The following is a 24,058-nucleotide window of genomic DNA, read 5'->3' as shown; positions in this document are numbered from 1 at the left end:
CCATCCCTCTTGCACACAGATGGACTGTCCTCACACATCTCGACAGACTACGCTTTTGTCTTGCCTTTTAACTTGACGGAGTCACACGCATACACACAATGTAGGCCTTCAGGTTGCAAGTAAGGAATTCCATTTGCAGGACATATTCCTTGCATGATGTGGCACATGCCCGCCATCCTCCCTAGAAAGGGCATTACTCCTTGCTTTCTCCTTCCCACTGGAACTGTTTACAGTGCCCACCTCTTTCCTCTCCTGAGTTAGGTAAAATGAGGTCAGAGTCACCCCTCATTTTTCTCTGAGACTGGTTCTTCTGGAAACTGTGCATGCGTTACAACTCTTTAGAGGTAACTTGTCTTTTCTTCAGAAGAATCTAAGTCCATAAAACTAGAATTGCTTTCCATTTCATTTCTTAAATATATCTTAAAATTTTGCTCCTAGCAAATGGTCTGTAAAGAGAGCAACCTCCATATCTGCATCATCTATGTACAGCTGGTACTCTGGCCATGGCTGCCGCCAAAGCCAACATTCAGATCTTCTGAAATTATCATGGCGGTTTATTCTTTCATTTAATATAATGATTAAGTACATGTTATGTGTCTAGTGCTGTTCTAGGCTCCAAATAAGGACCCCAGCTTTCAGGGAGCTGGCATTCTTATGTGCATGTAATGGGGGAGGGGAGGGAAGATGAAGCGAAAATAAACAATTACACAAATACATATTAAAAAAAGATATGTCAGATTATAAGTGATAAGTATCAGCAAAATAAAATAGATGTGATGGATAATGACTGGGAAAAGGCTGGCTTTAGGCGTCTAGAATACTATCCAGAATTCAGATGATTAGATTGCAGTCAGACAGCTAAACAGTCTGCGATTACCTTGGCAAGAACACAAATGGCATAAGACCTGCTGTGTCCATATTTTCGGAAAGCTGAATCTAAATCAGGAGAAATAATTCTCTTCTGTGAACTCGGGAGTGGGAAACACATCCCAGGAGTCAGCTGAGGTTAGTACAGCCGGACCATCCTGCCCTCAGCCGAGAAACGTCCTGAAAACCAGAAGAGAGGAAGCCAGGAAGCCTTACAGATGACGGAAGTTATTTGCTGGAAAACTCAGTCTCTTGTCAGTAAATAGTCCTCTTAGTGTACTGGCATTCAGGCTCTCTCCTTTCACCACTCCTTTGTCTTACCTTTTTAATCAATTGGTTATATAACACTAATAATAAACATATTACCACCCTCACTTGTCCTGATCTTCACGGGGGTGGCCTCCAACTCCATCTTCTGTTTCTTTTGTTTAGACTTTGGGTTCTGAACTTACTTTAACTACATGCAGATTCTGGAAAATGGAGGTTTCTGGGGTTACGTTTGAACGATCTTTGAGTGACAGGCTCCCTTTGGCCACACAGAATTTCAAGAGTGGGATTTAAAAAACAAAAATGTGGCTTTAGTTCAAACTCCAGCAGCTTTTTTCACCTCAGAAATGGAATCTGGCTGTGGCGAGCCCCAGGGAATGTAAACAGAACCTTACCTGTAATTAACCCAGGGCTTCTCTTGTTCTCAATGCAAATAGAGTTATAATTGTATTTCCTTTAGTGGAATAGAAAGCCTGTGTTTCAGAGGGGAGCTGGCAGTTGAATAGAGGACAAACTGTCTAACTGTGACAGCTCCCTCCTATCTCCTTCTAGAAACCTGAATGATAATAAAACTGGAGTTGCATTTGATGTAAGACATATGGTAATTACTATAATAATATTATCACCCGAGTTCTGCAGTGGTTTTGTCAGTGAGGTGCAATTTCACATACTGTCTGCGATAAAATCCCAGTTTTTTTGGTTATTGATAGCAATGCCTTTCTAAAATGGTATAGGTGTTTCGTGACAGCTGCGAAGTGCCTGCTTCATATCCAGGTAATTGGGTTGAGAATAAGGCCTGCATGCTGAAACCTCAGGATGTAAGAAGTGGTGAAAGCCCAGGGAATACTGTGAATATTTTGGTAGTTATAAACAGACTAAAAGGAAAGCCTTTGCTTGACGGATCCTCTGAAGCAATCCTGAAGAACAAAAAAAAGAAAGACAGACAGATGGCCCCCTTTTAGAAAGCCTCTGTGGGGTCTTGAGGCATGACTTTGAAATTTTGAGCTAATCAATTATATTATGAGTCTGTAGGTAATATCTTAAAGCTGTATAGAGTGTTCACAAATCAGACTACAGTTATTTTCATTTCATTCTGCTCTTGGTTGTTTCCTAAGTCAGATTTCACTTTGCCTAATTTCTGATTTACTAGAAATGACTTCTGCATAATAAGTAAGTGGGCAGGTAATAAACACTTTTATTTATTTGTCACAGGAAAATTAGTTCCACAGTATGTTATCCTGAGCTAGCTATATATACTCAATTTTACAGCTGCTTCCAGGGAACCAAATATTGAAGACATGACAGCATGTTAAAATGGACTACTCTAAAGCTTTTTTTGGAAATATGTGGAAAATGAGTAATAAATAACAATAGTATGTCTAAGCGATTCCATTGCTGAAATTAATAAAAGGAAACCAATACGAGGTCCAGATAGGGGGAAAAATCAAATTATGGGTTTTTCTCTTTTTAATATCATCTCTCATGCAGAATTCATTTTTTTTAAATGCCACCAAAGACCCGTAAGACAGTGAGCTCTATTCAGGAGTTATTATTTAGGCACAAATCATCAGTAGTGGCGATATGGCATTGCATACTCTTGTTGATATGTATATGTAAAGGTGTAGATTGGTAATTTAATTCTTCTGTGAAGTGCTAAATAACCGGAAGTAATCTGAATAATTTAGGAAGAAAATTGGTGTTGTATAGGTGGTTATTATGATTTAAATTCCTTGGTTAGTTCTTTTTTTTTTTTGAAAAGGAAAAATTGTTCAGATGTTGAAAAATTGAATTGTAAAGTTAGCACAAAAACTAAAGACCTTTGGCCCTAGCATTTAGAGTAAAACATTTGGGATTTGTAAAAAAGATTTATTGTAAGATGGTAATTCAAATCATTTTGATGCAATATAATTCAAGAATTATGATTACTATTATTATTAAATCTCTGAAAAGTCCAGGCACTTTCTTGCCCCTGGGAGTACAGACATGAATAAAATTAAGTCCTACTCTCATGAGCTTACACTTACAAGGTATGGATTTGGTGCCAGACCTTGTATAGAACATTTCAGGTACAATTGATGATAACCCTTGGAGGTATTATACCAATTTCTCAACAAAGTTGAGACTGAGCAGTCATTTGTTAATATGGTGAAGAACCAGGAATAGGTCCAGACTCCCCAAGCACTCTGAACTTTCCTCTAGTGTAATAGGAAGGTTATCTTCTGCAGAGGTAAAAACATTCTTAATTTTTCAAAAAAAAAAAGTCAATAAAAACACCTCTAGTTGGGTTGAAAATTTTGCACATATTTGTTTGTTCGTATACAATTTCCTTTTGTATCTTGTTCTTTGACCGTCTTCCAGGGGTCATACTATTTTTACATTCACTTGAAGCTCATTATGTAATTAAGCTTTTATGCCTTTGTCGTATGTACTATAAATACTTTCCCAGTCTATCACTTTCTTTATTTTGTTGGTACCCAGATTTTTCAAGTAAATATCTGATTGATTGTCTTTTATTTGAAGCAACGGATCTATCTTCAGATTGAAGTAAGAACCAAACTTGGAGTTTATTTGGTTGTTCATACTCTAAAATAGAGTAGGGAAAACATACACACCAAAAACAGTGGCCCGTTTCTTCTTGTGAATGAGCCTTTCCCCTTGGAGAAAAGTTCACCGGCAAGTTTCACTGAAGGATGTTCTTTCTTTGAGACATTATGTGCACATGCTATTGGAGTCTGAGGAAGAAGGAAGCATTTCTTTGGAGTAGTTCGCATTGTGGGACCAATCCTCACTTTAGAGAGTATTATTATAAGGTAATTAAATAGTATTTGTGAGGTTGCCCAAATGGAGTAAATTTGTGAGATTTATTTTCAGTTTTATAATGTCTTACCTTTTGAAATTGCATTAATTGTTGAGCTACTGATAATGAATCTTAGATACTAAAGATCTTTCTAAGGCCCATAGTAGAGGTTACATGGAGATGTAGTAGAAAGAACATTGGACTTTGTACCAGAAGATTGGGTTTTTGCCTACAGGTGAGGACATGGACCGAATGATTCCAAGGCCCTTTTAGGAGTGGGCGATTCTGGGACCATTGGAAAGTCTTCTTCTTTTTTAATAGGGGTTATTTTCCTTTTTAAAAATGACTCCTCTTTTTTCTTCCCCTTCCTAGATTTAGAGAAGTTTAAGAATGCAGTTGTACATGTTGAGTCGCAGATATCTGAGCTGGCTCTTAGTTATATGAGTTGGAAGTCCAAATGAAAAATTGAAACTGAAGATGCACATTTGGAAGCTGTTAGTAGGCAAATATTATTTAAATCCATAGAAACAGGTAACATAAACACAGGATATTAGAAGAATTCAGAATGGGACCCTGAAAAGATTCAATGTAACAGTTCTATAGAAGAGGAACTGACAAAGGAGACAGGGAATCATGTCTGAGACTTGAAGATGCCATTTGGTTGTCCAGTGAGGTACAGAACTGATTATGACATCATGGTCAGTGTCAAGAAATTACACAGATAATAAAGTTTTTTAAAAACAGAACTGTAGTCTAAAATGATACAATAAGGGTATTGGAAGGGCCATGTAATATACCTTACTGATAAAATTCTTGTTTGAATTCCTATGTAATTTAGGATTTAGAAGAAAGAGGCCTCATAGCCAGTTTTAAAGGGGATGGGGGGAGGGACCAGGAAAGTCTTCGTGAGGAGGAAATAATTAATCTGGGCCTCAAAGTATAGTGGGAGGAGCCAAAGTGAAGACATTCCAGACAGAGGGGAAAAACTAAGCCGAAGCAGGAAAAGGGCACACATAGGATATGTTCCAAAAGCAGCATAGAACTCGGTGGTTTCCAGCCAGTCCTTATGTAAATGAGTTTGAGGGCTGAAAGTGGACAGGTAAGTAGGGCCCTATTATGAAGAGATTTAAATGCCAGGTGAGAAGCTTATTCATAAACAGTCAGGTAATTGGAAGTTAGTGAGTGAATTTGAAGTAGAGAAATTTGCTCCAGCTAACCATTTCAAATGGAAATTTTAAAATCATAGAAGTAGACAAATAATTTCTGACTTATTTATTAAGCATAATTAACTAATACTTGAACACTTTCAGGCTCAGAGAGCTTCCTTTGGGTAGAAGCAGAAGTATGACTAGAAGAAAAGGGATAAGACTAGAAAAGAAAGTATCCCCTTGTTGACAAAGTCATTCCCATACTCCATCATCAGTTCCCTGGCACCTCCAAGGTACAGGAACTCCTCCAAATTCAGTCCAGTGCTTGTTCTCCCAGGAAGGAGAATAAACATCCTCTGACTTGATACCAGATAGGTCCTCCTTTCTCTTTGTTGATAGAAGGGTTTTAAGACAGAATCCAAAATCAAAATGGTGCAGGGGAAACGTGCAGGGAGTTTGCAGGTTCCTAAGGCACCAGTGCCGTGTGTTCCAACCTTCATTCGGCAAATATCTCCCAACCACCATCTAAGTGCCAGATGCTCAGAAAATCAGCCTCATTCACTGTTGACAGCCATCAAATCTAGTTGATTCTCAAGATATTGTCTGACTTTTTTCTTCTCTGACTTAGCTGAACAATAACAATTTATAACTCATTCCCTTCAAAAAGCCCCATGAAGAGCTAAGCCTGATCCTGACCAGAATGGAAAGTTGAGCTTATTTCATCTTCCATCAGTTCCCCTTACTGTCTATCTCTCAGTCTGTCTGAAACCTCAGTGTGTAAGCTACACTGGTGCAAAGAAGGGATGGAGTCAGAGAAACAGTGGATTTCTTCAGGCAAAAGATGAGGTCTCCAACGAGGGAAGTGACAGCAGAGTTAGGTGCAGATGGTCGAATGTAAAAGCTATTTCAAAGTGAGAACTGATTTTTTTCTCTTGCAGGTTATTACAAAATATTGAGTATAGTTCCCTGTGCTAAACAATCTGAAAAAAGATACATATATATGTATAACTGACTCACTTTGCTATACACCTGAAACTAACACAACATTGTAAATCAACTATACTTCATTTTTAAAAAAAGAAAAAAACAAACAGAAAAACAAAGTGAGAATTGATAGGACTTTGTGACCCACTGAAGGTGGAAGATGGGAGAGAGTAGAGACTCAAAACTGCGTCTGAAGTCACACTCCAACGTAGAACAGGAAGGAAGCTGGGCCTGTGTGTGTGCCTGTTTGTCATTGGTGGGGGAGGGGTGTTTAGGAGGCTCATTCTGGGCACATTCCTTGGAGATGCCACATTGAGATGTTTTGTAGATAATCAAATATCATCTCCCTCTCTAGAGAGTGGCCTGGGCTGGAGAATATAGATCTGGGGATCAGCAACATAGCAGTGGTTAATAGAAGCCAAAAAAATAATAAAAAAGGATACGATTACTTCAGGAGGGGTTGTAGAGCAGAGGTCTTAAACTAGCCCTGCAGGTGGTTTTTGCTTTTGCTTGTCATTTTTTTTTTTTTTTAAATTACACTATACTAGGTGTGCTTTATTTATTTATTAATGGCTGTGTTGGATCTTCGTTTCTGTGCGAGGGCTTTCTCTAGTTGTGGCAAGTGGGGGCCACTCTTCATCATGGTGTGCGGGCCTCTCACTATCGCGGCCTCTCTTGTTGCGGAGCACAGGCTCCAGATGCGCAGGCTCAGTAATTGTGATTCACGGGCCCATTTGCTCCGTGGCATGTGGGATCTTCCTAGACCAGGGCTCGAACCCGTGTCTCCTGCATTGGCAGGTAGATTCTCAACCACTGCGCCACCAGGGAAGCCCTGTCATTTATTTTTGATTCTTGTTTTTGATGATTTGACAATAAAAGATTTTTCTGAAAGACCGAAGTTTTGTAAAATCGCACACTAAAATAATAGGACTTTATGGGGGAGATAAGGATGAGGCAAATCACTCAAAACCCATGTTTGTAACCAGAACATTAATAAAAATAACAATAATCTATTAAATTATCAGCACAGTTAAAAACTATGTTAAATTCCTAATAATTTTTTTTTGGTGAGAACATTTAAGTTTTACTCTCTTAGCAAATTTCAATTTTACAATACAGTGTTATTAACGATAGTCACTGTGTTTTACATTAAAGCCTCAAATCTTATTGATCTTATAGCTGAAAGTCTGTACCCTTTTACCAACTTTTTCCTATTTCTCCCCCTAATTCACCCCCTCTCAGCCCATGGCAACCAGTTTTCTACTCTCTGTTTCTAAGGGTTTGGCTTTTTTTTTTAAAGATTTCTCATACAAGTGATATTATGCAGTATTTATTTTTCTCTGTCCATCTTGTTTCACATAGCACAGTCCCCTCAAGTTCCATCCACGTTGTTGCAAATGGCAGGATTTCCTTTTTTCTCATGGCTGAGTAATATTCCATTGTGTATATATACCACATCTTCTTTATCCATTCATTCGCTGATGGACACAATTGGCTATTGTGAATAATGCTGGGGTAAACATGGGAATGCAGATATCTCTTTGATATCCTGTTTTTATTTCCTTTGGCTGTGTACCCAGAAGTAGGATTGCTGGATCATATGGTAGCTTTATTTAATTTTTTAAGGAATTTTCATACTGTTTTCCATAGTGGCTGTACCAGCTTACATTCCCACCAACAGTGTGCAAGTGTTTCCTTTTTCTGCATTCTCACCAACACTTGTTATTTCTTGTCTTTTTGATGATAGTCATTCTGATAGGTGTGAGGTGACAGCATTTGCATTTCCCTGATGATTAGTGATGTTGAGCACTTTTTCATGTGCCTGTTGGCATTTGTAGGTCTTCTTTGGAAAAATGCCTATTCGGTTCCTCTGCCCATTTTTTAATTGAATTGTTTGGGTTTTTTTGCTATTGAGTTGTATGAGTTCCTTATATACTTTGGATATTAACCTCTTATCAGCTATATAATTTGCAAATATTTTCTTTCATTCACAGTTTAAAACCATGTTAAATTCTCAATAAATGTTTTTAAAAAAGAGAATGACTGACAGCTTGATAGAAGATGGTGTGAGGAAGGGTTGAGGCTGCTGAGTTGAAGAAGAAAGAGCAAATGTACTAATTAAGGCAAACACCCAATAAGTATTTCCAAGCCAGAGTGTATGCAGGCTTAAAGGAAGAACAGGGAATGAATGTACTTTGTGTACTTTGTGCTCAGCAGCTGTTACTCCTTGGTGTCAGATGATGAGAAAAACCAGTAGAAAATGAGCACCAACCTGTCCCAGGTACTGATATCAGTCTCATCTTCACCAGAGGGAGGCATAAAAGAAACATTCCTTTTCCTCCTCTGTCCTACCCGACCAATAATATTTATGCTTGTAATTCCTTGCTCTCAGCAAAGTCCCTGATGAGATCAAAATGACTGTATTCCAATTTGAATGGATTTAGCACGAGGGTATTCAGTATCCATTTAGCCGCAGCCTGCACCACTCCCTATTGTCTTTACACCCCCTCCTATCCCAACCATTACACACGTTTATGTTTCCTGCTTTCTCTCTGTTGGATTTTCATTTGCAGGCCCTTGTGTAGAGAAGGAAAGAATTTAGGGGAAAAGCTCACCTTTGAGGGCAGGCCAGGAACTAAAAAGTGGTCACTAGAGAGGTAGACGGAGCATCGGCAGAAAATGTTAGAGCTGAAACCAGAGGAGGGGAGGATTTCAGAAAAACAGAGTCACGAGTGTGAGACGCAATGGAGAGGTCCTAAGAGAGCATTGGATTTATGGAGCAGTACAGCACTGGTAACTCTGCCAGGAGCAGTTTGGGCATGGTATGGTGAGGGCAGGGGCAGGCTGCCACACAGGGAAGTGGGGCTGCAGAGAGGGAGGAGGGAACGTGCTCCACTCTTTCAAGAAATTTGATGGGGAAAGAAAGGAGAGAGGAGCAGCTTTCACAGGGAAGCACATTGAGAGAATTCTCTTTGTACGACGAGGAACACTTGAGCATACTATTTTTAGGCTGAAGACAAGTAGCTACTGGAGAGGAAAAGGGAAATGATTGAAGATGAGAGAGCGAGAGCACGAGAAAAGACTAGATGGAACAACTCTCCAGGGAGCTTATTTCCATTACATAATTCACTAAACAAATGTGGATTTGTCTTTGTTTCAGTTCTAGCGCCTTCGGACTGGAGGTGTGATTTCTGGTAATACATTTACAGAATCTCCCCTGCCCCTCTTCACACGCACCCCAGTAACTGCTCTGGGTAGAGCCTTTGTAAAGATCCCCGTACTGTAGTGATGAGGACCAGAAAACATCTGTTGGCAGTGCTTTTGCCAAATTGGAATGAAGGGTTGCATCCCTGGAACAGCCAGGAACTGACGCAGGCCACCTCTGCTGTGACCCAGCCCTGAAGGCGGTGAGCGGATCTTCAGGATGAATGAAGCCCCTTTATTACTGATATATCGTCTGTCTCATTATGCTTAACATTTCAAACGTTATTAATTTTTAATTATTTACATTTAATTATCTGCATCACTTAAGCATCCAAATTCCACAGCTGATGTTCTCAATGAAATATTTACTAAACAATCAATCCGCTTGGATTCCACAGAGCTGAATATTTTCAATTTGCAGCAAACCTCTCCTCCAGGAGGCTGCCTTCTCATGCTTGTGTTCTGGATGGACGTGGCTGCACTCTGGGCGCTTGTGGCTTCAGCTGTGGCATCCGCTTTGTCTCAGCGATGCTCTGTCAACTCTAACGGGACGGATGGCCCTGCTCAACATTAGTGTTAGCAGGTTGAGTGCCATGGGGACACTCACGCCATCTCCCTTCTCATTCCTCTTCTGTTAGGGCTGGAAATGCGTTAACAGGGAGCCAGTTCTGGTGATAGGAAAGCGAAACAGTCTTATTGGTGGTCAAAAGACAGAGGCAGGATGAAAACTAATCATAGCTCCCACAAGAGATGGTCACTCACACAACTGATCAACCAGCTGGCTTTTCCTTGCAAAATCAGGACCCACTGTCAATGGGAATGTCATTTCCAGAGCAAAGGCCAAGGGAAGCAGGCTTATCCACCCTGGGCTCCCTGACACAAATATCCCACAGCTCCATCATCCTTTGTGCAGGAGGAGGGGGCCCAGGGTCAACAAAATGTGCAGTGGTTTCACTTGGTTTTCCAAGAGTGGAGTTAGAATTATGCTAATCTACCTGTGCTCACAAGTGGGGTCTCCCTGGCAGCCTCTGACAAGATCACTGAGAGGGTTGATTATGTGATGTATCCGGGAGAGTCGTTGAGAGTAAGGGATATGCGTTAGACTTTCATTCATTCCACAGGTATTTACTGATCACCTGCCGTGTGCCAGGCACTGGAGAGGCAGAGGCAAACAAGACAGACCTAGTTGCTACTTTCATGGAATTTATATTCCAGTAAATGTAAGTCCTCCGGAATTTGAATCATGACTGCCACCTACTTGCTGAATGACTTTGCATAAGTTAATGAACCTCTCCAGGCCTCAATGTCCTTATCTGAAAATGGGAGTAATCAGAGTGCCTCCCTCAGAGAGTCACTGTGATGGTTACTTAGTTATGCACGTGCAAATGCGTGTAAAACTCAGGAATCATAAGACTGGCACCCATAGCCAGCTTCACTGAGTTGTTGTAGCTTAGTTATGCATGTATAGTTTCACTAAAACTTGTATTTGAGGCATTTAACAGAATTAACATTTTAATTATGAGTATTAAATTAAAATTGTTATTACGGGGCACAGCTCTAGTTTAAGGAGCAGTTGGAGACAAGATACAGAAGATGTGGCTGTGGTGACCAGATGTTAGAGAGGAAGGACTTCTGAGTTCAGGTAACGTCAGACCCATTAGTATGCAACCTGGCATGAAATAAGTGTTCAATAGATACTAGTTGTTGTCAGTATTATTACGCTTATTAGGCCCTGAAGTCTTCATAAATAAATAAGACTGACATAATGGAGCACAAGTGTGGTACTTGTACATATCAAATAATAATAAATGTTAGCTCACACAGACACGTGTTAGTGTGCTTTTTTTTATGACAGGCTATTTCAAACGTGTATTAAATGGAAGGAACCTTAGAAATGATGTCATCTGGCGCCCTCAGGGTGATGAAACCTGAGATCCTTAGAAGTAAAATAACTTGCCCAAGTCACATAGTGAGTGGTAAACTGGGAACCCAAATCTGGTCTTTTGCTCCAGCTGGAAAAGGTCTGCTGTACCTACACTGCCTCTCTTTGAAATACCTCATCTCACATTTCATGAAAATGGTGATGTTAGGTCCACACCACATGGCAGCTGCAAACACCTTTCCCTTTCACGCCAAGCTTAGTTACAAGCTTTGGAGTGCACCTATTTTGTCTTCCCTGGCTCCTCACCTTTCTGCCACCTGCCTTTTTGGGTTCATAATAAAAATAAAATCCAAACACGAAAATCGTAGGCCTGACAATCGTAGCTGGTTTCACTGGATGGCTTAGTTATGCTTGTAGAGATTCACTGAAAACTTTTATTTGGAGCCTCAAAAAATTAGCATTTTTATTGTGAGTATTAACTAAAAATTGTCATTACTGGGCACAGCTTTAGTTAAGTAGCAGTTGGAGGCAAGATACAGAAGCTGTGGCTATGGTGACCAAATGTCAGGATTGTCAACTTGGTAAGCTTGGGTGATGAGTCAGACGTCGGGTAATTTCTTGTATCACACAAGCCTCTTAGGAACTACCTCTGTTCCTTCTTAAATATACAGTGTTGTGCTCAGTGGTTTGCACTGAACATGTAACAGGCAGCAGTCAGGAAAGTCGGTTGGCAGCTCCTTCTAAAATAGACCTGAGTTTATCTTTGTGGCATATAATTTCCCATGCTGAGGAGTTCACATCATCATCAACATAATGACAGGGCCTACAGCAGGCAGTCCTGAAGTACTTCTAAATCCAGGTGCCCTCAACACCACAGCTCTTTCTAGCAGGCTGGGGAGAAGGCTATCTAATTCCATCCATGAACAATCGGATACAAGTAACATGAGAGCTTAACCGGAAGCTTCCCCCCGCTGCCCTGATGTCTCAGTATGTAATTCATGCTTTTAATTCAGTATTGTGACAAGACAATACATCTAGTTCACGGAAACCAGTTCTAAAATATGAAGACATGTTAGCAGCCGAGGTTCGGGTTGTACACATTTCAAATGGTATGGGATTTCTCTGGAGTACAACAGTACATATTGTGTTCTTTAACAAACAAGGGTGTGAGTTTGCACACGTAGGGTGCAGCAGGAAGGTTGTGGCTGTCCGGCAGATCATTTACTTAGTCGTCGTGTGCTGAGAGCACAAGGGTTTGAGTGTAGACCCGTCAAAAGAGAGGAGGCCTGTGTGTCCCCACTGCTGCTTCTCTTACCCTAAGGCTGCCCAAGGTGACAGTTTTCATCCTGGTAGGATGCAGAAGTGCTTCCCCTGATACACGGTGCCAGAAATCTAGAAGTAAACGTTTCCTGGTTCTGTCTGAGAATGCTGGCAACAATTCCTGTGGAATTGCTTTCATTTTTTAAAAGAGAGAAATAGATGGCTATTGGGTCACTTCCACAGCTAACAGTTTATATATAGGTCAAGATGATCTGGAGCTGAGAAATGTGATAGTCGTTATGAAAAAGGGAAAGCTTTGTTTAGCAAAGAATTTTTGTTTAATCATAGGCCCAAGGAGGCTGAGTATAAAAAGTATTTAAGGTACCAAGAATAAGTTAGATTGCCCCCTCTCTATCTTCCTTTCTTATCCCCCTAATTATTTATTCTGCACCCCCTACCCACCCCTGAGAGTGTGAGCCACATGGAGGTAGGGATGTTTGTCCATTTGCTCACTGTGTATCCTCAAGGCTTTACACAGAGTCTGGCATGTGCAGGTATTCAGTATATACTCACTGGCGAGCAAATGAATGAATGAGTAAATTGTAATCTGAAAAACTGTCCTTCCAAACGAATTCAGTTGTGGAAATAAGCTAGCACATTGCCTGTAAAGCAGCTTCCTTGAAGAAGGGCAAGCTTTAAGGTTCACAGGAGATTTTAACATCAGCCTAATGACACCGATTTTCCCTGGAAACCGCTCTCTGCTTCTCTTTCCCAGTTTGTCTTCCCCAGCATTTTTTTTTTGGATCTGTAGTTATAGCTTTTTCTCCCCAGAATTCACCTGAGGAGAAATTGTCTTTTCCTTACATTCGAATCTTAGCAAATTGAGGAAAACCAACTTAGGCGAACATCTGACCATCTTTGGAAAAAAAGAGGCCAGGAAGCTCACGATAGACGGTGGCACTGCTGCCTTGGGGGTGCTGGGCAGCTTGGGCCCGACTCGAGTGGTTCTCCTGGGAAACCGGGATTGACTGGATGCTTTCCTGACTCAGCAGAAGTGCCAGGGCCATGCCAGTCACAGGGTGAAGCAGCTGTGGCGTGGGCCCTACACGGCGAGGGTCTGTAAAACCCTCCTTACTGTCCCGAGCCCCGTCGGGAGTTCTAAGATTCCAGGACTCACCTAAACCTGATAAAGGGTGTCCAGAGGGCCCGGGGTTAACGCTGAGTTGTTCTTTAGGTACAAGATTGCGGTTTCCAATAAAATGGGTTTGTGATACCTGAGGTGATTTTGCGGGAGAAAAAAAGGAAGATTAAAAAGGTTGTGTCAAAATAGTGTTTTGATTAGACCAGAAGCATAATTTTAGAAAATGGAAAGTAGTAGGAATGCAGTAGAAAATGTGCTTAGCCCTGCCTTCCCGGGAGGAACGGGGGTGATAAACCATCCCTCGCTATTTCCAATTTTTCAGGTGTCAAATAATTCTACATTTTGTAGACTTAAATTTTCTACATTGTGAAAAAACAATGAATGTACAACCCCATATATTTAAGCTTCTATTATTGCATTTGCCATCTTTTTTAATTTTTGGAAGATATTTCATTTACCCTTTTCAGGAATATATATGATCCTGTACTTTACTTTCTCGTGAAGGAGGGAGAGTTAAACAATAAGATTCTTGGTTTAGGAAGAACTAATCAGTAAATTTCCCTCCTGTTCTCCAGGCCTGTGGCAACTATTTCTTTCCTGACAACTGAACTTTGCATCCCAACCTCCATTACTCTTAATAGAAGCCAAGGCATTCTCTCCCCCTTGCTGTGCTATGAGAATCATTTTTCCTCTGAGTGGAGTAATGGCTGTGAAGTCATTTAGGTATTCACAGAAAAAATAGCCTTTTACTGTTGTTTTTTATTCATTCCCGGAATGAGGCTAAGAGAAACCCTGTTCCATTTTACTGTAAATACTATTAATCCAGCGATGACTTCTTAGTACACAGACATGACTGGTTTGAATTTAAATGAGTTGATATTCAGAGTTTTCATCTAGACTCAGATAAAACAAAAACTTATCCAGTGACTGTGGCTGAATTTAGAGTTGCTACTTAGATTGCCTAAACAGTCTTGTATTATATTTTCAGTACACCAGGTATGAAAAAAAGAGAGTAAGAGCTACATTCCACAATTCTGAGGTATATTAGATCCTGAAAGTATATACTTCACCTCCCTTATTGCTGACTTATTCATTCCTGACCTCATTCCCAAAGAAACTCACCCATTTCCTCCACCAGGTCCAGGACCAATATCTTATTTTAAGTAAGAAGTTTTCACTCAAAAATAGGTAGACTTTTGAATTTGACAAAGTAGAGATTAGAGTTATGGTGCTGTTTTAAGAGAAGAATTGGAGAGGTCTGATTCCCAATCTACATAATAATTCAACAGAATTTAAGGCTGTCTTTAGCACTTTGCATTAGCAGCAAGTAATTACCTCCAACTAGAATGAAATGAGGGTCAAGAATGGTCTCAAGCAATCAAGTGGAAGTGTTACTTGCTTTATTGAGCATGCTAATACAAAGCTGCATTTGGAAGAGTTAAAGAAGAAAAATGCCTCCAACCCAAATTGCCTTGTGAGCTTTTTTTGCAAGAGTGGGCCAGAATGGTTTGTGGATGATAAAAAAGTTTAAGTTGTTTAGTTTTAATACTTTAGATGACTTTACCTAGGAATTTAAGTGATTTGGGATTCATGTTTTTGCGTCTAAATTTAATGGTTCATTCTATGTACATAAGGATAAGCAGACATACATTTTTTTGTACATGTAACTTAACTATTTTCAAATAGATGTGCCTATCCCTGAATGGATAGGTTGACAGCCTACCAAATTACAAAATTAAGTAGATATGAAGTAGTATATGGAAGTGTTACTGAACCAAACTTGGGTTCGCCCACCCACCGCCCAGCAAAGCCAATCAACTGACACAAAACTGCTGTGAAGGAAAGTACAATGTCTATTTGCAGGGCTCCAAGCAAGGAGAATGGGCAGCTCATGCTCAAAAGACCCAAATTCCTCTATGGTTTTCAGGTAAGGTTTTTAAAGGCAACATTTGGGGTGAGGGTTGCAGGGTGCATGACTTTCTTTTGATTGGGGTGGTGGATAGGTGACAAGGCGGAATTTCAGGAATCTCAAATCAACTTTCTGGTTCCAACCAGACTGGGGTCAGCACGTTGTCACCATCCCCCACCTGGTCAGGGGTCTTAATTTCTGCATAACAACTCAGAGATATGCATCAGATTGTTATGTATATTCCTTCAGGAGGACTCTGTCTTATCACTGAACTGTTGTTCAAGCTATCTTGTGTAATTGCTTTTCCTTTGTTTCTGCATTCCATCTTTTCTCTAATTAGTAACTGTTTGAGTCTCCTCTTTGGAACTCAGGGAAGACATAGGAGACTAAAATCTTTTCTACAGACAAGAAAGGGTGGGGGACACAGAGGCTTTTGTACATGGGAGGGCCTCGCAGGGTCCTGCTCAATTTCAATCCCCCCTTTTCTTTAATACGTCTTACTCCTGAGGGGAACAGGGGTGGGACAAGAAAGGGAATTAAGTTTTAGATAGAGAGGTTAATCATACTTGTCGGGGGAACTCGGTTTTAGCAGGGGCCCCAGTTTCAGAAGTACTAGCTGAGTGCAGTTCCTCTTGTGAAATTCTAGGCTTATAAAACGTACTGATCCAAACTCAAACACATTTTTATTTACTCAGTTATCCATGATTCCAGTGTGCATCGGTAACAATTCAAATTCATAACAATAATTTATTTATTAGCAACAGACTAACTTTGAGAGTAAAAATGCAACCAGGTCGAGAATTCCTGAATTTGCTTTCTTTTTTCATTAGACATTAACTGAAGTTTAGGATGAATAATATTTTATACATCTAAGTTGATGATAGTATAAATAATCCTGGCCTAAAAGCTGTATCCTGTAGCTTTAAAAACATTTTTTCTGGGAGCTTCCCTGGTGGCGCAGTGGTTAAGAATCCGCCTGCCAGTGCAGGGGACACAGGTTCGAGCCCTGGTCCGGGAAGATCCCACATGCCGTGGAGCAGCTAAGCCCGTGGGCCACAACTACTGAGCCTGCGCTCTAGAGCCCGCAAGCCACAACTACTGAGGCCTGTGCACCTAGAGCCTGTGCTCTGCAACAAGAGAATCCACCGCAATGAGAAACCCGCACACCGCAACGAAGAGTAGCCCCCACTTGTCACAACTAGAGAAAGCCTGCGCACAGCAGCCAAAAACAAATAAATAAAATAAATAAATTTATTAAAAAAAAGAAATTTCTTCTCTATCATGTAACAGGAAATAAGTAGAGATTAAGCTCTCTTAAAATAATTAAAGAAGACAATTTAGATGATACAAACTTTATTTAACACTTCATGAAGCGAGCAGTCTCCATTCCCAAGGGTCCAGAGAACTTCAAAATGGACTGGAAGGCAGGACGCTTTTATAGGATAAAGAATGAGGAATAGAGAAGGGAAAATTTAAGTGAATAAGGAAAAGGGAATACGTATAGAGCCCCGAGTTGGCTTGGCATGTGGGGATTGGTTGACTGGATATACTGCATTTCTGGTCAAGTGGAACATTTATAGGGACTTGAAAGTTACATGTTTCAGTTTGCTGACATGGCACCCCAGGCAGGAGCAGCTCCATCTTGGACCTAGACGTTTATTTCAACAGCTCTTTAAACTAAATTAGTAACTTTATTTATTTATTTTTTCAAGAGGACAATTAGTTTTTATTTCAGATGTTGTAGTAAGAAACTCAATTGGTATCTTCTTTTTTTTTTAATTGAAAAGTATGATAACCATATTTACTCATTAAATACTGTTTTTCTGAAACACAGCTTGGAAACATCCAGCATGCATGTTTAACCTCAGTACAATGGGTTTAAAACCAAGTACGCATGTTACATGCATCAAGGCTAGATTACAAATTATCATGGTCATCATCATCTTCACATTTTATTTTCAGTGCATTTGATGATTCACTGGCAGTATTTTGTGATGACACCATGTTAGTGGTAATAAGAATGTCTTTGGAACTAATTAATGATGGATTAATTAGAACATTCTGAACTGCTGATGTTGCAGGAATTGATGCTTTCACAGCCGGGGATTGTGAAGTGGGCCTCTGTACTGTGAACCTTTGCCCTTTGAGGGACACTGGAGTCCCTACTTTAGTTGACACAGACATGGTGTGTGGGGTTGGTGTGCCAGGTGTGGGAGTACTTGGTCTGCTAATAACTGAACCAACACTTTACCACAGAACTGTTCTTCTTCCCGCAGAAGTAGATCCCTGTTTTAAGGCTTAACTCTATAATTTGGAGCAGTCAAAGAGTATCTACCAGTTGGCAATCTAGAGCCTGAACATGGCTTGATCAACGGCAAAGGGGTTTGATTTCTTTGCTTTGCGATATCTAATAAAAAATCTCTTGGGGGAGGAGAGGTAAATGACTCAGAATCTTTTCTTCCTTCATTACCTTCATTTCTGTCAGCTGTGGACAGGACATGAAGACCCAGAATTAATCTGCACATTAAAATGATTAACCGTAAGGCTATGTAATTCAGAAGGAAGGAGTGGGGATGAAAGGCTGAGTAGGAAAAAGAAATGAGACAGGAGATAGGATTGTTTTCTTTGCTGTGCAGAAGCTTTTTAGTTTGATGTAGTCCCACTTGTCTATTTTCACTTTTGTTGCCAATGCTTTTGATGTCAGGTCCATGAAATCACTGCCAAGACCAATGTCATGAAACTTACCCCCTGTTTTCTTAAGGAAAATTAGTAACTTTAAATGAGGGATTGTTAAAGTTAAAAGATCATGATTATTAAAAAGTTACAAAACTATTGAAAGTTTACCGAAGTATTTAATTCACCTTCAAAGTTTATCTTTTATCTTATAAGGGTTTTTTTTTTTTTAGTACATATTAAAACAAGAAAGGAACACTTGGGGAAAACTAGGGCCAGAAGAGAAAATTTGGGCTTGTGTATAAATTCCCCTCAAATCCCTGTATCCTGCGCTGACTCATTCATATTTCTAAGCAGGATAACAGGAGAGGATCTCTAAAAAACAATGCAAAACGTTGAATCCTGAAGAAGTCTCCTGTCCTGCATTCTGCCCCACCCTGTCATCCTCAGATGAAATGGGCTTGATAAATTAGAAGAAAGGTCAGGATAAGATAGGCTATGCTTCAGTAATAAATAAACCTCAACGAGTAAGTTGTTTAAGACACTGAGGATTTTCTTCTGCACTCAAAGTCCAGAGTGAATCAGGTGACCCTCTCCTGTCCTGCAGCCTGCAAGGTTGCTGTGTCAAGAGAAGAGGAAGCTAAAAGTTTCCCCACATGTCTGTAGGGGCCGGGAAGTGCCCTCGTGACACTTCCTCCACATTTCATTGGTTGTAACTCAGCCACATTATCCCAACTTAAGGGAGTTTGGGCCAGCAAGGGGACATGAAGTGGGACTTAGACGTCTCTGCCTCAGAAGACTTTCTGACTGCTGTAAGCTCCTCCCACCTTAGTGATCAGCTCCCTGATTTCTCTCCTCAGAACCAACATCCCCGCAAAGAAAGAGAACCGGCCAGTGAGAACGAGAGAGAGAGAGAGGGTGAATGGGAGCAATACGTCTCCTACCAAGCCCCAGAGCACAGAATTCCAGAATGGTACCGTATCCCAATGTGAGAGACTCCAGGTCATCCCACACATCATTTTATTAATGAGTGAAAAAAGAGAGAAAGAAAGCTATTCAACTAAGACTATAGACAAGAATATACTTCTCACTCTACTTCCCTTCCTCCCGTGTGACTACTCCCACTACAGTGAGTCTGATAAAGTGTATGTCTGATTTTCTTACTCCAAAACATATCAAGAACCGTAAGCTTCCTTAAGCTCAAATGACTCGTTTTCAACCTCATCTTCATTTGTTAAAGGGCAGCTATTATTATATGAAAAGAGCCTTTTCATATTCTACTGCATATTTTGTGACATTGGGGTCACCAGCATGAGTGACACTTTCTGGATTCATCCAACCAACATTTTGAATGTCTTCCAGGTGCTGGCTCTTGTGCCAGGTTGATGCTTGGGCTGTACTCTTCTCTAGGAGCTCACGGTCTAGCAGCTGCCATCTGAGTCCGGGCAGATACATTACAGGAAACATAACTACTGTTTCTTGTAAGCCATGCCCTGAGGTGCGTCGCTGGGTCTGTGTTCAGCCAGAAAAGGAAAAGGGCCCCTGAGGCACCAGTTGCTCACTGCTCCTGAATAATCACATCCAGGATGGGGTGGCATATACATTAAAGACAACAATTTTCACTGTCCTCATGGGAGTTAAAAATTGGAATTAGTTTTTCCCAAAGCCAACTTCAACTCTCTCCAACAGTCAGATTTTATTTGAGACCTGGGGGGCAGGGGAGAAGACAATGTTCATTGGTGCCTCTTTGGAACTCACTTTTGCCATCAGAGAGGCTCCTGGCCGGCCGCGATGCTGGCCCACGGCAGGTGGGACTGAAGTGGGAGCAGAAGCTGTGAGCCGGGACTCCAGGAGGTGCACTTCCTAGACCCAGCTCTTCCATTAACTAGCTCTGCGACCTTGAAGGAGTCCTTTGGCCCCTCTGACCTTCAGTTTCCTCGTGTGTAAAATTGAATGCTTAGACTAGACAGGCCTCTCCCAGCTGAGACACCCTGTGATTCTGGACTTCTGTGTTCCTGCCTCTGTAATTGAGGTCCCCAGCCCTGTGTCACATGGGGTCTGCAGGGAAGATGCACTGGTGCACTGTCATCAGTGATCAACTTGAGAGGCACACCCCCCCGCAGTGACTTGCCAAGAGAAAAAGTATTAGATACGTCACCTCTAGAACTCCTTGGCATTGATTTTTTTTTTCCCTACAACTTCCAAATGCTCACTGTAGTCACAGAATGAAGAAGGAAACAATCCTTCTCCAGCCAGTAAAGTCAACAAGTGGAATGGCTGGGGATCTCTGCACCCATGCGTACATCACCGAGACAGCCTTGCCAAGGGGTACTTAGCCCGTCGCTGAGGGTTTAGAGAGAGGCAGTTATTGAAGGCGGTGTGCTGCCTGTCACTGGGAGCCCAGTTCACCCAGGGGGACTTGCCACGTGGTACTGTGGAGGTACAGACCTTCAAAGAGGCTCAGCCTTCTCCTTGCATTTACACACATACTTTGCAGATAGGGGAACTGAAGCCCAGGGAGGTTGACTAGCCCAAGATCATGAACACTGGGCAGAACTGAGATGAAAACTTGCATCTTCTGTCTGACTCCTGACCTACAGGCCTAAGCTCTTACACCACACTGTGCTAGAGAATTCATAGACACACTCACTGAGACTTGAGCCTGGTATCAATAATAGTCGTATGGTAATGATAGTGCCAGCAATGGTAATTACATATACCACATATTTATGTTATACGTGTATCCTGTGTATTACACACACCCCGTTTATTGAGCAGCTGCCATTAACCAGGCACTGTGCTAGTCATTTTATATATCTTAGCTCTCTTTTTTACAATAACTGTAAGATATAATCTCTTTATTATCATTCCTAACTTACAGGTAAGAAAACTGAGGCTTAAGGAGATGAACTCACTTGTTCATTTGGTGACATATAGCCCACTCATTCCGCTGAACCAATTTTTTAGAAGTCTTAACTATGTACGGGCATTAAACTAGCCACCATGGTGGGATTGAGAAATAAACTAGGGAAGAGCTCTTCCTTAAGGAGATAATAGAAACCTCTGACATAAGCCGCAGATATATGGGACAGCAGTATAAGGGAGAAGATGTCAGAAGAAAGATTTGGCTATATTGAGGAATTCAGAGAAAAGGATGATTTTTTTCCATACTGAATGGATTAGGAAAGGAAAGGCAAGGTAGCTGAACTGAACCTCGATAGAAGTGTAGGTGCTGGGCACTGGAATCGGGGTGAAAGGCCTTCCAGAATAAACAGAAGCACAGAGCCCGAAAGTAGCTACACATGGAACCAACAGCAAATCGGTTTGGAAGTTTGATCTCTGACCAGTGTATGCCACAGCAAAGAGACACTGAGTGTAAAATATTTAGTATGTAAAGACCCAAGGTGACTAATACCATGAACCACCAGCTGTAAAGAAATCTTGCTTTCAGATTTTGTTATACCAAAAGAAATGGAAAAACCACTAGAAAACTTGTAAATTTGGCGTCTAACCTAAAAGCAAAGTGGAACTGACCCAGCCCACAGTGAGAGACTCTTCATGGGAGGAACTAGAGCATCTTCCTGTAAAGTCAAAAGGGTTTACAGTTGTAGGAGGTCATTGATTCTGAACATACATATCTGAACATACAAGGAGTCAAATCAGTCTCCCAGAAACAGAACATCTGCAAATGGTAAAATCCTGATGTGGCACAGGTAACCTACATCACCGCTTTAAAGGGGAGTGGTGATTTGTCTCCGCTGAAGTAAAAACAAGGAGAGAGGATTGGACTTAAACTAGCGTCGTGCCGGTAAATGTTTACATACTAGTGCTCTATTTAAAATGTGCATATGTCCATGCTTCAGTTTATTATGAATTTTATTTCTATAAAGGCAGTACACACTTTAGAAATAATAATAAAATACTAATACTACTACTAATAAGATACTAATGTACAATACGCTTTGTTGTAAATTCCATATAGCCAGCTGGTCCTCACAGAATGCTTTCATTGATTTTTGCAAAATTCTTGTGTCTGTAGACAATCTGTGGTTGCAGTTAATGAATGAGTATACTCCCAACATGAATGTGGTTGATATTTTTGGTTCCTTAATTAGAAGAAAGAGAAACAAAGAAGACCAATGTTGGAACTTTTCTCACTCAGGACAAACCTGAATCAAAACGTGAGCAACTTCTTTGCAGAATCAAACAATAGTTTTCAAATATTAGAAGACTGGTTTTTCAACTTGATACTATTCATGATGTAATGGTTACAGACATAGCACACTTTAAAGCTTAATTTACAATATTAACATTTTCTCCATTACTTTTTTTGCAATCAACTGTACAATAAACAAAGTTCTGATTTGTAGTGCGTACTTATTTCTGTGATATAAACACTCTCATATGGCTGGTTTCCAGCTACCAATGAGATATCATTGAATGCAGAGTAGGGAAGAGAGGCATAGTAGCAGAACTTGTATGATATTTCCACTGTTACGGACTGAATGTTTGTATCCCCCTAAAATTTGTATGTTGAAGCCCTAACTCCTAGTGTGATTGTATTTGAAGGTGGGGCCTTTGGGAGGTAATTAAATTTAGATGAGGTCATGAGGGTAGGGCTCCCACGATAGGATTAGTGTCCGTATTAGAAGTGGAAGAAACACCACAGCTTGCTTGGTGTCTGCCATGTAAGGACGCAGCCTCAGCTAGAAGACTGTCACCTACAGGCCAGGAAAAGAGCTCTTACCAGCAACCAGATCTGCCCAGCACCTTGATCATGAACTCCCCAGCCTCCAGAACTGTGAGAAATGTCTGTTGTTTAAGCCACTCAGTCTCTGGTGTTTTGTTATGGTAGCCTGAGCTGACTAATAGAACCAGCATAGAGTGAATGTGAATAACTTCAAGGCATAGTTAATACTAAAATGTTGTAAAGCAATTAGAAAGTGATGTCTTAAATATTTATTTCTTCTGCATTTGTTTCGTTTACTTTTTATTTTGAAGTAATTATAGACACATGGGAATTTGCAAAAATAGTACAGGGTGCCACATACCCCTTACCCAGCTTCCCCCAGTGTTGACATCTTATATAACCTTAATACAATATCACAAACAGGAAATTGAGACTTGTACAATACTACTAAAGACATTAATCAGCTATCACCATTTTTATATGGATTCATCTGTTGTGTGTGTGTGTGTATATGTGTGGTATGTGTGCAGTTTTATCCCATGTATAGATTTGTATAACCACCAGGACATTCAGGATACATAAATGTCCCATCATCACAAAGGAATTCCCTTGCATTTTCTCTTTAGATTGTCACCACTCCATCCTTGTCTCTTATAACCCTTAATCTGTTTTCCATGTCTATTGTGAATATAACAATAAATATCCAGAATGTTTTAAATATGGAACCATACATTACATAAACTTTTGACACTGACTTTTTTTCACTAAGTGTAATTCCCTGAACTTTGTTTCATGTATCATTCCTTTTGATTGCTAAGCAGTGTTCCATCATGTGGATGTACCAGTTTGGTTAACCACTCAGCCACTGATGGATACTTGAGTTGTTCCAGTTTTTTACTGTTATGGATAGAGCTCCCATAAATATTTGTGTACAGGTTTTTGTGTGAAAGTGATTTTTCCTTTTTCTGGGATGTGACCAAGAGTGTGACTGCTGAGTCATATGGTAAAGTACAAGTAACTTTTTCCAAATTATTTTGGAAATTATTTTCTGAAGTGGTTGTGTCCTTTTACTTTCCTGCCGGTATGTACGAGAGATCAAGCTTCTCTGCACCCTTGCCAGCATTTTGTGTCGTTACTATTTTTCATTTTAGCTATTTTAATAGTTGAATAATGATATTGTGATTTTACTTACTTATTTTTTAACATCTTTATTGGAGTATAATTGCTTTACAATGG

The 24,058-nt window shown here is 40.5% G+C and overlaps 1 protein-coding gene and 1 pseudogene across 5 annotated transcripts in view; one reads left to right on the top strand and one right to left on the bottom strand.

Annotated features, from left to right (window-relative positions):
- The window catches only part of ST6GALNAC5 (ST6 N-acetylgalactosaminide alpha-2,6-sialyltransferase 5), a 171,564-nt gene that overhangs the window by 59,575 nt on the left and 87,931 nt on the right, over window positions 1–24,058 (top strand). The gene's annotated exons all lie outside the window — the stretch shown is intronic.
- On the bottom strand, window positions 16,704–19,379 carry LOC309611438 (transcription initiation factor TFIID subunit 9 pseudogene; annotated as a pseudogene). Its single transcript has one exon. The product of its transcript is annotated as a transcription initiation factor TFIID subunit 9 pseudogene (transcript).

The sequence above is a fragment of the Balaenoptera borealis genome (assembly GCF_965194805.1).
Source record: "Balaenoptera borealis genome assembly, chromosome: 1".
Classification (NCBI taxonomy): domain Eukaryota; kingdom Metazoa; phylum Chordata; class Mammalia; order Artiodactyla; family Balaenopteridae; genus Balaenoptera; species Balaenoptera borealis.
This window is presented reverse-complemented; position numbering and strand designations above follow the sequence as displayed.